The sequence below is a fragment of the Cebus imitator genome, unplaced genomic scaffold (assembly GCF_001604975.1).
Source record: "Cebus imitator isolate Cc_AM_T3 unplaced genomic scaffold, Cebus_imitator-1.0 Scaffold92, whole genome shotgun sequence".
Classification (NCBI taxonomy): Eukaryota; Metazoa; Chordata; class Mammalia; order Primates; family Cebidae; genus Cebus; species Cebus imitator.
Window position 1 is genome coordinate 5,701,986 of NW_016107407.1, and position 14,503 is coordinate 5,716,488.

At 36.7% G+C, this 14,503-nt stretch overlaps 1 protein-coding gene across 8 annotated transcripts in view; it reads left to right on the forward strand.

Annotated features, from left to right (window-relative positions):
• Positions 1–14,503, forward strand: part of ZNF438 (zinc finger protein 438) — a 123,127-nt gene that overhangs the window by 22,118 nt on the left and 86,506 nt on the right. For 4 of the 8 annotated variants that reach the window (XM_037740938.1, XM_037740939.1, XM_037740937.1 and 1 more), the window contains 2 exons: positions 10,553–10,628; positions 14,020–14,089. The gene's annotated coding sequence lies outside the window, so the exon portion shown is untranslated. Of the gene's footprint in view, positions 1–10,552; positions 10,629–14,000; positions 14,090–14,503 lie in introns of those variants that run through there. The other 4 variants (XM_017535425.2, XM_037740942.1, XM_017535424.2 and 1 more) reach the window with 2 other exon arrangements.

Here is a 14,503-nt window from a genome sequence, read left to right on the forward strand (position 1 = left end):
ATGGACAAAGGGAGGGGAGCACTACACACTGGGGTCAGTTGGGGGGACATAGGGGAGGGACGGTGGGGGGTGGGGAGCTGGGGGGGGATAGCAGGGGGAGAAAGCCACATGTAGGTGATGGGGAGGAAGGCAGCAAATCACACTGCCATGTGTGTTCCTATGCAACAATTTTGCATGTTCTTCACATGTACCCCCAAACCTAAAATACAATAAAATAAATAAATGGGAAAAAAAAAATATTGTGTTAGGTGAAAGGAACTAGACTCAATAGACCACATATTATATGATTTCACTTATGAAATGTGTAGAAAAGGGGAACTGATTGAGTTAGTGAGAAGATCAGAGGGGAACTGGGGGTAGGAGCAGGAATTGCCTGCATATGAACTCAAAGGAATTGGGAGAAATAGTGGGAAACTGGATTGTAGTAATGATTGCATCCATTTAGTACCTTTTAGTCCTCTAAAAATGGACCAAAACTTCATTGAACTGTCCACTGTTCAATGGACAATAATTAATTTTGTGGCATATAAATTATACCATATCAAAATTGTAAAAGTGGTACAAATGGAGTAAGGATGGGACACACATTACATCTTATAAAAGGTCCTATATTTTGCTTGAGGTGGATCACAGATTTTGTTCTAAGCTCTCTAAGAAGACATTTCTCAAGATGAGATTTGTTTTCTGTTGTTTACAAGATTAAAATTTATCAATATTGGCCAGGCGCGGTGGCTCATGCCTGTAATCCCAGCACTTTGGGAGGCTGAGGTGGGTGGATCACCTGAGATCAGGAGTTTGAGACCAGCCTGATCAACATGGTGAAACCCGTCTCTACTAAAACAACAAAAATTAGTTGAGTGTGGTGGCATGTGCCTGTAATCCACGCTACCCAGGAGGCTGAGGCAGGAGAATTGTTTGAACTCAGGAGGCGGAGGTTGCAGTGAGCCAAGATTGCACCACTGCACTCCAGCATGGGTGACAGAGCGAGATTCCATCTGAAAAAAAAAAAAAAAAAAATCAATATTTTAGGAGAAGCCTAATAATTAAGGAAAATATATCCTTTTAGTTATCCTGCAGTGTAATCAAGTCTGTCCTTAAACAGTATCCTCATAGTAAATAACTGAAGACTCTCTTCTGAAGACCTGTTTCTTGAGCCCCCTCTCTATATGGTCTGGTAGACTAACATCAAAAGCACTTTGATAAATATAGCCCTGCGGGTGAATAGGGAGGAGATCAGCAAAAGTACTAGGCCCGGAATACAATTCTTTGGTGGTATGACTTAATCCCAAGAATGGAACTACGAAAGACCTTGAGTAGTCAAAGGAATCTTGAGAAAAAGAACAAATCTGGAGGCATCACACTACCAGACTTCAAATTATACTACAAAGCATTTCCAAACCTCAAGAAAAATATAAATATCTAGGCACAGGAAGGTCAAAAGTCATTTAACCTACCAAGACAGAATCATAAAGAAATAGAACACTGGAGTACACCAATAATGAGTAACAAAATTGAATCAGTAATAAGAATTAGCCTGTCAAAGAAAAGCCCAAAGCCTGATGCTTTTCCTGCTGAACATTTAAAGAAGAAATAATGTCAATTCTTCTCAAAATACTTCAAAGAATATTAACCATAGTAACAAATAGTAACCAAAACAGCATGCAACACACATAAAAACATACACATAGGACAGTGGTACAGAATAGAGAATCCAGAAATAATTTACAACCAGTTGATTTTTGATGAGCAAGCTAAGAACACACATTGGGGAAAAGACATTCTCTGAAATAAATGGTGCTAGGAAAACTGGATATCCATGTGCAGAAACTAGATGGTGGACTCTTTCCTTATGTTATATACCAACATCAACTCAAAATGGATTAAAGACAAACTATGAGACTACTGGAATAAAACATAGGAGAAATGCTTCATGACATTGGTCTGGACAAGGTTTGTATGGGTAAGACCTCAAAAGCACAGGCAAGGAAAGCAAAAAGAAACAAATGATATTACATCAAACTTAAAAGCTTCTGTACAGCAAAGGAAACAATCAAGAGTGAAGAGACAACCTAAAGAATGGGAGAAAATGTTAGCTAACTATACATCTGGTGGGGTTAATATCCAGAATGTGTAAGGAATCTAAACAACTCATTAGCAAAAAGCAGGCAAACAATCTGATTGCTAACATGGGAAAAGATCCAAATAGATGTTTCTCAAAAGAAGACATACGGCAACAGGCATATGAAAAAATGTTCAACATCACTTATCAGGGAAATGCAAAATCAAAACAGTAATGAGATTATTATCTTACCCCAGTTAGAATGGCTGTTACCAAAAAGACCAAAAAAAAAACAAAAAACAAAAACAAAAAAAAACAAATCCTGGCAAGGTTCTGAAGAAAAGGGAACTCTTAATTTATACTGTTGATAGGAATGTAAATTAGTATAGCCATAATAGAAAACAGTGTGGAAGTTCTTTAAAATATTAATAATGGAACTGCCATATGACCTAACAATTTCACTATACTGGGTATATATGCAAAATAAGTGAAATCAGTATGTTGTTGAAGAGATATCTGCCCTGTTATGTTTATTGCAGCACTAGTTACAATAGCCAAGATATGGAATCAACCTAAGTGTTTATTAGTGTATGAATGGATAAAGAAAATATGGCATATATACACAGTGAAATACTATTCAGCCATAGAAAAGAATGAAATTCTGTCATTTGCAGTGAACATGGATGAACCCAGATGACATTATATTAAGTGAAATAAGCCAGGCATCTCATTTATATGTGGAATGTAAAAAAGTTTATCTCATAGAAGTACAAGGTAGAATAGTGGTTACCTCTGGCTGGGGAGGAGATAGGAGAAATGGGGAGAGATTGGTCAACAGGTGCAAAGCTACAGTCACATAGGAGGAATAAGTTCTGGTGTTCTATGGCACAGTAGGGTGACCATAGTTAATAACGTATATTTCAAGATAGAAGAAAGGCTTTGAAAGTTCTCATCAAAAAATGACAAGTATCAAAATACCACACTGTATTCCATAAATATATACAATTATTGTGTGTCAAAAATAAACTTTAAAAAGATACCAGTTTGGTCACATACATATTTACATAAACGTAGTTTATCATTTCATTAACAGTTATTCCCTCTTTTATATTTCATCATTTATTTCACATTGGTATTTTGTATGTTGTGTTTGAAAATCACTGCTTTAGAGTACCATAAATGGTCTTAATTTTGTATTTGTAATCCCACTCTTGCTTCAATCATGAGAAAGTGACTAAATAACTGTGTTAAATGAACTGAAGGAGAGCCTGAGGATGAATCCTTTGGCTTGATTATGTATGTACAGTAGTTTGTTTAGTAAGACGAAAATGGTTGGTTATAATTGCAATGATTTAGTTGGTGTATATTGTGTTTGGAAAATTGTTTGCTTTATAATATCTCAGAGAAAATTGGCCTCTCAAAAATAATTTTACCTTAGAATGGACTTTGCAAATTGCTTCTGCAAAATAACTAGGTTTAGGCTTCTGCTTTCAGTTAGGTTGTAGCAGGTCATAATGGGACATTGTGGCTTCCGGAACAACTAAAAACATAAATTACAAAAATCAACATTGTAATAATAGGTTACTACTTAATAAATTGCCCCAATATTCAGTGGTGTAAAACAACAACTCACATTTAGCTCATGATTCTGTGGGCTGAGAATTCCGGCGGGTCCCAGCGTGGTGATTTTTGGTTGCATGTTGCAGTGACTGAGATCACTGGGTGGTATTCTTGTGGATGGAATGCTCTGGAGGATCCAAGATACATATATACACAGGGTGCCTGGGAAGAGGTGGAAGACTAAGTCTACATGAGCTTTCTAGCATGGTAGTCTCAGCATAGTCAGACTTCTAATTATTGTGGCTTGGGGCTTCTAGAGTGAATTTTCCTGGAGATAAAAAGTGGAAGCTGCCAATGTCTTAAAGCCTAAAACTGAAAAGTGGTGCCATGTCACTTCCACTGTATTCTATTGGTCAGAGGAGTCACAGAGTCCTCCTAGTTTTACTGAGAGAAGACATAGGCATGACCTTTCAGTGGAAGAAGTATCAAAACATTTGTGGTCATCTTTAATCCACCACAGTCCACTATCTGGTCACAAATGATTCAGTTTCTTCCTGTGTTCCCTGTATACTCACCCACTTCCAAGAATCCAAAAATTCTTTTCCAACTGTTCTTTAGCCTGAGTCTTAAAGTTCAAGAACTTATTTACAACAAGTATACTGTTCAGGAATCTCCTCAAGTGTAGCTGAAGAGATGACAACCCAACAGTATAATGAAGAGGCAGTCATAGAGTCGCTGCAGTAAACATTCCCATTCACAAATAGGGAAACCAGAGACGTGTAGCTTCACTGGTTCATAGAAATTTTGATCTCCTGCTGTTAGTTCTTTTATTAGGGTATTCTTGCCTCCTGATAGTGATTCTCTGTGGCTCCAGGTTTTGCCTTCTCAATTCAGAGTCATCCTTTTTCTATAAGAAATGGTCATTTCTTGCAATTGAGTAGCCTTTTCAGCCTTTCTGGCTGTGGAAATTTGAGAATTCAGAAGCATGTTTTCATTTTGCACTATCTCTGTCCCCTTTCAGTGCAAGCTGATGTAATGATTTTTAAAACTTCGTGGGCTTCCTGTATATCAAATTATAACCCACTGCATTATTCAGAGGCCGACCCACATTTATTTTCAAGTAGCATTTTTTTTTCTTTCATATTGAGTCAAGATAGTTTGCAATAACACTCATAAGATTCTTATGAGCTTTTCCGTCTATTTGAAAGAGTCCGAGGTACACATAATCAAGATTCTCAGAGACCTTTTGTCTCAGAACAGAGTCTAAGTGTCATACTCTTAAGATTCTTGGAACTGAACTAGATACAATTTTAAATAATTTTGCAGTCTCAGCAAGGTGTTTTATAGCCACGCTGTGGAGATTTTTGTCCCAAAACCATGCTTTACTGGTAGGCCCCAAGCCTTAATAGTAGTTCTATAACTCTGAAGCTTTTTCTTCCTTTTCTCTTGAGAGATAATGTGGATGAGAAACTGTTTAGTTTTGGAAAGATCAAGTCCTAATTCTTTAAAAATTTTCCTCTAAATTCTACATGAAAATGAAACAGTTCTTTCATCAGTTTATCTTTGTATAGGCATAACTTATAGGTAGCAAAAGAGACCACGAGTTTCAACCTTCTGCCTAAAAATCTTCCTAGCCAAATTTACCACTTTATGGAGTATATTTTGTCTTTTCTATTTCATACAAGGAACAGTGTTAGAAACTTTCCACTGCATAAGAAGAGTTCTTTCTCTGTCCTCTATAAGGTTTTCATTAATGTTGTTCAAGCCTTCACTAACAGTCTTAAGTCACTTACAGCTTCTGCTCACCTCTGGTCCTAAAACCAATGCCACATGTTTTAAGATTTTCTTACACAATTTAACTTCCCTGTACTAGATTCTGTTATGGTTATCTAATTCTGTGTAACAAATTACCTAAGAAGCACATCATCTTTTTTTTTTTTTTTTTTTTTTTTTTTTTTTTTTTTGAGACGGAGTTTCGCTCTTGTTACCCAGGCTGGAGTGCAATGGCGCGATCTCGGCTCACCACAACCTCCGCCACCTGGGTTCAGGCAAGTCTCCTGCCTCAGCCTCCTGAGTAGCTGGGATTACAGGCACGTGCCACCATGCCCAGCTGATTTTTTTGTATTTTTAGTAGAGACGGGGTTTCACCATGTTGACCAGGATGGTCTCAATCTCTTGACCTCGTGATCCACCCGCCTCGGCCTCCCAAAGTGCTGGGATTACAGGCTTGAGCCACCGCGCCCGGCCACATCATCTTAAGACAATAGCCATTTTATTGTACCTCACAATTTGTGAGACAGAGAAAAGGGCAGGCTCAGCTGGTGGGTATTCTTGTTCATGTAGCATCGCCTGAGGTCACTTGGTGGCTTTCAACTCAAGAATGAACTCAGTGGGGTCTGGAGGATTGAAGATAGCTGTAATCACATTCCTGGCACTTTTGACAAGGATAACTCAAAACCTAGTTTTATCTGGGATTGTCAACCAGAGGACCTACATATAGTTTCTCTAGTATAACAGTCCTACGATAGTTAGACTATGCTGACAGTAGCACAAAAGACAGGAAGGCAGAAATAGATAAATTTTGTTATAAAATTTTTATATTTTGTATGTGAAGGTGTGTAATATTTGAAGTTATGTTGTGACAGGTTAGATGTGCATATTTTAGATATGAGAGCAATCACTAAAACTACAAAGATGCAAGTATATTTATAATAGGCCAGTAGTGGAAATGAAATGGAAAACTAAAAAATATTCAATTTCAGATATGACAGAATAAAAGGAAAAGGGAACAAGAACAGATTGGGACAAATAGAGAAGAACATGATGGTTCATTCAACTCCAACCATGTAAATAATTACATTGATTTGAAATGATGTAAGTATTCTAAAGTCAGAGATCATTGGGCTGGATAAAGTAGCACGACCTAAATATGCTGTTTACAAAATATTCCCTTCAAATACATACAAAGAGGTTGAAAGTAAAAGAATCGAAAGAGATATTATGCAGATACTAATCATTAAGAAAACTGAAGGGAGCTATTTTAATATCCAATAAAATAAATACAAAACATGAAATAATACCAGCAGTATTATATTTCTTAATGATGTAAGAATCAATTAATTAAAAAGACATAATTCTAAATGTCTATAAGCCTAGTAACAGAGCCTTAAAACACTGGAAGCAAAAATGGACAGAACAGAAAGAGAAACAGATAAATCTAATACAGTTATATATCTCAACACTTCTCTTTCTCACTTTTCTCTCAATTGATAGAACAAATAGGCAGAATATCAGTTAAAAAGCAAAACAAAACAAACAAACAAAAAAACCAGAAATCTGAAACAGTACTAGGCGTAAAATGGAGAAAATCAACAAAGCCAAAAGTTGTTTCTTTGAAAACATTAATAAAATTGATAAACTCCTATACAAAAAAAGAAAGTTCAAGTTAACAACATAAGAATAAAAAGGAAACATTAATAGAGATCCAGAAAATACATAAGGGATAAGAAAATATTATGAACAATTTTATGTCAATACGCTTGACAGTTTAATGAAAGAAACAGATTCCTTGAAAAATACAACATAAAAATGACTCAAAAAAATCTGAATACTGCTGTATTCAGCAGTAAAAAATCTGAATACTGGTAAAAAAAATCTGAATATCTGTTAGAGATATTGACTCCTTAATTAGAAATCTCCCCATCTCTAGAGGCATTCGTCAACTGAATTAGGTCTCAGTATTAAGTCCTTGAATGTGTCTAGAAATTTAAAACCACTGTAGCTGGCAAATTCTCCCCTCAACCCACCCCCCATATAGTTTTCTTCATACTACTTTCTGTTTATTTATTTTGCATCCCTGTTGTTGGAGTTTTTAAGGGACCATTAATTATGTCGCTTTTTATTCTAACCTCTGAATTCTTTGAGTAGACTTAAGATGAGAAAGAAGATGTCAGTTTTGTTTATGGAGAAGCTAGGTAAAAGAGTACACTTAGCATTGTGTCTAGTCTTCCTACCCCTTCAAATTGGATTGACTTAACTTGCCCAGTGGTGTTTAGTATGTAGATGACTGGACAATGCCTGTGCGTTTGGGCAAGCAAGTTCTGAGAGTCAGAGACCAATGACACACGTGGCCAGTCTTTTACCCTTTCTCACCAAACAGGTGTGCCAGAAAGAGGGAGAAATGTGGGTGTTTTGTCACCTACAACTTAGGTAACGCCCTTATTATGGTCTCTTTTTCCAAGCAGTCACGCCTTCCCAGTTCGGATGGAACCCATGGTTAGTCCACTGCCGACTTACTTTCAGTTCCTTATGTCCTTTGGACCTTATGCTCTATTGTGAACAAGTTATTATAGCTTTGATCTTTTTTCATAACTGTTCTCCCTTCTCTTCCATAGAAATTTAAACCTGGCAAAGACCGCAATTTTTTTTTGTTTTTTGTTTTTTTACCATCTCAAGAAAAAGCATGGTATTTAAAAAATCCTAGCTTTTAAAGGAGGGTTGATGTATACCTTTGCTCACCAGTGTCAATTCAAGGCTCAGCACTGTTCATTATAAGGCCACCTTTGTTCATTAGTTCCTTTTCTTGTAAATTTTTCACCGTTGTCTCCCTTTTCTAATTCCTGTTGTTGGTTGACTTCCAGGACACTGCTCCAAATTCTTCTATGATGTCACTACTGGGCTTGAAAGTAATGTCAGCTCACACCATGTGGCGGTAATCTGTTTCTCCAAATCCTTATTTTTGAGTTTCTGATACTCAGAACTCATAGTTTTTTTAACTTTCTCAGTTATGCCAATCAGAATTGTTCCAATATCTTAAATACTGAAAGCCCCTCTTTTCTGTTTTCTTCTTCTCTGACAGTGTTTTTCTCTTAACTCTTAAATTCAAATATTTTTTCATTCATATACTTTCTCTTCATCTCTTTTTCTCCCGTCTTCTTTCCTCTTCCCTTTCCCTGCCCCTCAGTCTCAATAGATAGTCTTGCCATTGCGTCTGAAGTCCCTCAGTGTTACTCCCTTACACACAAAATGTTTATGCTCATCACCCACCCTTTCCTCTGTTTCTAACCATAGAGAAACAACTGTTTCTCCTGCTTAATGTCTAACTGTACTAAAGTTCTTGTTCCCATCTTCTCTTGAATCTGTTCCATTATTTACCGTTCTCCCTTTATATTTCTTCTCTTTACTAGCATTAAAGATGGAAAAAAAAAAATAATCAACACCAACAACAAAAACTTTGTTAAAAATTCAGCTTCATTTTCAAAGCATATCAGGCTTCTTAGAAGACTAAAATTTGTTGGTTAACTCCACTTTTTTGCCTTTAAAAAAAATCTTCCAATTATTGGAAATCTTTGTTCACTTTTATTGCCTTTCTGAAAGGAATTCCAAAGGTACTAGTGACTGGTAAGCTCTTACCAGTTCTTCCGTCCTGAAAAAGCAGGACAGGGCACTCTCTTCTTTTGCTCTTCTTTGGTGACTTCATTGATAGATGGCAATCTTTTGTGGAAAGCCCCTTCTAAAATAAACCTTTTAGGAGATGTGCAAACTGTTCTGTTGATTTAGTGCAGCAAACAAGACTACAGAGATGATTCTGAAATGATACCTCCTTAGAGAAAAGTTGTATAAGGTTTTTTATTAATTATACGTTGGAGCTCCGAAATTCTAGTACAGGCTATCACAAATGAAGTGAGTCATTGGATTGGTTGATTTCTTAAGTTCATGGTTGTTGTAAACCATACATGGTTCTGTTGGGAAAGAAAGGTCTATTGTGACCTTATAACTGAATGTTGGTGATGGTTTCAGGTCTCAGTCTTGCATAATTGTTTAGTTGGTTATTCTGGTTCTCACTTTCGAGTGTAATTTCAGAGAATTTTAAACTTTTCACTTTTATTGCAGTTACTCTGATTTCTTTTCATCTTGACTACTGTAGTAACAAAACAGATCTCACTGCTTTTTGAATTTTCTCATGGTTAACTTATACTCAAAAACCAGAGCCATCTTTTAAAATACAAATTTGAATGTGATTTCTGCCAAACACCCTTGATGTCTCTTTATATATAAAATAAAGCCCCATGCACTGAATCTAGCATTCAGCCCCTTAGAGTATAATCTCAGCCCCAAATCCTAGTCCTTATTGATCTCCCTCCCCATTTCCCTTTCTTTGTATTCAGTCCATAAGGCAAGGCTTCCCACATTTTCCCTGTAGTGATTTACCTGCTCCTAAACCCTATAGCACCTTATGTCACTTTTAGCACTTACTACATATGTCTCGATACAGAGTTTCCCCCCCCCCATTATTTCATTTTTAATTGAAGGATGCTGTTCAGGTGACAATTTGCCCCAGAAAAAATACCAGTGGCAAAATCTACCCAGTTGTCCTCTTTCAGCCCTTCCTCTGCCCTTTCTTTTTTTTTTTTAATTGCATTTTAGGTTTTGGGGTACATGTGAAGAACATGCAAGATTGTTGTATAGGTACATACATGGCAAGTGTGATTTGCTGCCTTCCTCCCCATCACCTACATCTGGCATTTCTCCATGTTTGCCTCTTATTGAGGTTTGTATTTCTTAAGAACAAAAACTCTTATTCAACTTCATAGCTCCCTGTTCCCCATGATACTGAATAGGGCACAAATACAGCTAAATTTTAAATAATTCAGTTTAAATCAGGCTTAAATATCTAATAATATATTTTCTAGAATTTTTAGAAGATGGACATAAAAATATGTGAAGACAATATATCTCCTATTTTAGAAGTCTTTGAGCGCAGCTTGAGATTTTTATTTTAGGTTCTTAACTTATACCTGGTATAAGAAATGTAAATTTTATAGAACGTCATAAAACTCTTTTATGGTCTTTCAGGTGCAATCATCTGATTGGCTCTTACAAGTTACCTAGAAATTCTTTTAATTTTGTTATTTCCACTACATTTGTTTTCAGATAAAAATGAATCCCATTTCCATCCAGTACTGAAGTGTTAAAGTTAGAAGACATTTGCTAAGTCAAATCACTTCGGGTAAGTCTGCTCACATCTATCTTGGTACCAGCTTAAGGTTTATTTAAAATACAAAGAATTAAGTTCACTAACTTGGACGTCTCAACTTTCAAATTTCTCAGCGTGTCTTCTAGTTACCTTGTATATTGAATCACTGCTCTTGGGAAATAGTACAAAGATGATTTCTTATTAAATTTCACATGCTTATAAAAATAAAATGTTCAGTTTTAAACTTCTGATGTTATTTTTAAAAATGAGACTAACACCTTAAAATCATCCTTATTTGTATCAAGTCTAGTCATAAAGTCCTAAGTGCCAAACAATGCTTTTGAAATGTTTTTTCCATTGTAGCTTATAATATATATATATATATTAGTTTTTGAAGTCTTTATGCAGCTTTTCTGTATGATTTATATGTTCTTATTTAAAGCAATACTTTGTTAATTAACATTTAAGTACCTTACAGGTATGCAAAGAAAAAAAAATTAACCACCTTAAATGCTTATTAACTATTTGTATAAAAAAATCTCTGAAAGGTCGTCTTAATCACCCTCAACTCTTACAGTAATCTCCTAATAGTCTTTCTGTATTCATTCTCTTTCCCTGTCATATGTTCATTGTTACATAAACCTGTGTTTAGAGCCAATTTAGTAATTTTAAAACCCTTTAATGGCTTCCAACTCCCTCTTAGATGGAATCCAAGTTCCTTTGCCTGTCATTCAGAGCCCCCTACTAAGGTCCTGAAAACAAACCCCACTTGAGCCAACTGGACTTTTCCTATTCTCTGAACTCTCATTGTTCTTCATGCATCTGTCTTGGTTTGTACTGGTTTTCCTGCCTGTGATGTCCCCTGATGCCCTGAAACTATTTCCTCTGCACGTTGAAACCCCGTGCAAGCCTCTCTATGACACGTTCTCTGGTTCCTCCAGCTAGAGGCACTAGCTGTTTCTCTCTACCAGTGTCATCTAATGTTTTGTTGTATCACTGTTGTAGCATGTTTTACCATTTAGCTTTTTTGTTTGTGTTTATGTCTGTCTTATCTCCCACCCTAGATTATAAGGACTATAAAATCAAAGATCTTACCTGATTTTTGTCTCCTACAGCATTCACCATAGCCTTTAGTAATGCTTAGTAAATATTTATATAATAAATTAAGAATGTGCTTGACTTTTTCTCTCATTATTTCCTCTGTCTTTAATCCTTGTAAACATATATGGTCCATATTCTTGGCAACCATTCTTGTTCTGCACTCCTCATTGCCATCTTATCCTAGGAAAATGCTGACCATAGTGCAGTTAACAAGATACAGTCAGTTCCAGACCCAAGAAATACACTGTATTCCAAAAGTTCATGTCTAGTTCTGTTGTTTGGAATGCAGAAAGCATTTTTCCATAAAAACAATGTTATAAATAGTGGTTAGGTTCTCGGCCAGCCCTCCCAAGACTATTTAACTCACAAGTACCAGTACCGCTTTCACTATGGGCAGCCACAGTGTACAATGCTGTTTTGTGGAGAGATTGTAGCTCTGGATATGGAAATAAATCTCCCATGCTCTAGAACCAGGACAGAAAGTTTCTGGGCGGGTTGAACAGTAGGAGGGTCCGAGCTGGGGCTCTGACAGTGTTGGATACTCTCCCATCAGAAGCTTCTCGGTTTTCAGTAGATACAGGAGAGACTTTAGATGAATGATACTCTCATTCATCTAAATTGAGGGCAAAGGGACACTTGCTCTTCTGATCCTTCCACAGTTGATGAGGTTCGTAAACAGGGTTTTCTCTATCCTTTCACATGGGTGGGTTGTTTGTAAATCACTTATCGACAGACCAGGGACTATTTCACTACTTCCTCCTTTTGGATATTATACAAACTTATGGGAATTGAATATATAAAACATGGAATATATTTCTATCTATAGGAAAAAAACACATTTATAGGTGTCACCCCTATATTTGATATCACATCAGTTTTTGTGGACATGTGATTATCATTTACATGGGCATAATGATGCTTCTAGTAAGAAACACGTCAGTATGTACATAAACAACTGTCAACGTTGATGGTTGAGGTTGTCCAGATGTAAGAAAAAACGCTTCATAAATTTCAGAGGATTTAATTTATTCAGTCATTATAATTATTGAACATGTGAGTGTCTATGCTTAATACTGTTGTCAATGCTAGAGTCTAGGAAATGAGAACAAAAGATGTTATATAAAGTTTGTCTTCCTTGGGAAGTCTGAAATATAGGGAGCTAAAATATTAAACATTCACATTGAAAACAATATATGATTAATTGACATAAAATACTTCATAAACATAAAAAATGCCTTTTTGATTCTCAGAATAGCAGTATCATTATATTCCCATGGTTGTAAGGATACTGGTGGGATTTCACTTAGTTTTAGAAGAATAGTGAAGTTATAAAGAGACAGCTAGAGAGGAAATGATATTCCAGGTTGGATTAACAGCATGAATAGAGGACTGGCTACACAAACAACAACAAAAAAGCATTACTGGGCCTGGTGCGGTGGCTCACGCTTGTAATCCCAGCACTTTGAGAGTCCCAGGTGGGTGGATCACGAGGTCAGGAGTTCAAGACTCGCCTGGCCAAGATGGTGAAACCCCATCTCTACTGAAAATACAAAAAAAAAATTAGCCAGGCATGGTGATGGGTACCTGTAATCTCAGATATTCAAGAGGCTGAGGCAGAGAATTGCTTGAACTCGGGAGGTGGAGCCAAGATCGCACCACTGCACTTCAGCCTGGGCAACAGAGCAAGACTCTGTCGCAACAAAAAAAAAAGAAAAAAGCATTACTGAATGGAACAGAAGGGTTAATTCATGTTGGGTGAAAAAAATAGGGGGGCAGAAATTAGACCAGTGGTTCAACCCTGGCAGTAGATAAGAATTGTCCATAGATATTTGTAAAGATATTACATCCCTAGATCTTAGCCCAGAACTAGTAAATAGAGTTTCAGGGGCATGGGACATAAGCCTGTCTATTTTTTAAAGATCCCCTTGTGGTTCTGATATTCAGCCAGGGTTGAAAATCCCTGAATTAGAAGAATGGGCCAAATTTAGGAGAGCCATGAATGCCCTCCTGAGGAGTTGGGCCTCTGTCCTTCAAGCAGTGGGAAGACTTCAGAGGTTTCTGAGATGTGTGACATGATCAGATTGGTGTTTGCCAAGATAAACGATTTGTCAGCTACATGTGAATAAAAGAGAAATAAGAAACAGCTTGAATTAGAGCAGTGGTAGTGGTGAAAAAGAAGAGTTACCTTTTTAAGTGTAGTTAGATGTGTGGGAGCTGGTGATGTCAGCCTTGACCTCAGCATGATCTGTTTTATAAACTGATTATACAACTTCACCCTCATTAATTTGATCTCTTTTCTCATTCGGCCTGGCAACTTAAATAGTAATTTCAGCCAGTTTGCATTTAATGGAAGGAGACCATTGTCTACTCATGTACCCGTCTAACTCATAATGGTAAGTGAAGTTACGTGTATGAGGAATATGACCTTTAACATAATCATTATAAAGCATTTAATAACTTCCCACATATGCAATAACACAAACCCAGTCCTGCATGATTGTGCCAAGAGCCAGAATCACAAGTATAAAGTAGTTATTACCACACAGTTCCTTAGCATTAAGTTCAAATGTGAAGAAATGTTCTATGTCATATTATGCATTTTAATATTTTTAGCATTAAATTTGATAATTGCATAATTTTCTGATGTTAGACCCAAGCATGCCTCTTGACTACAACACCTGTTCTTTCCCTGAGTTTATGCTTCTCTTCAGCAAGGAGTGCAGTCCCTCACCCCCCGTTTGGATCCATCTCCTGCTGGTGTCAATCAATGAGCACCCCTACCCTAGCATCATCCAAAGGTATAACTG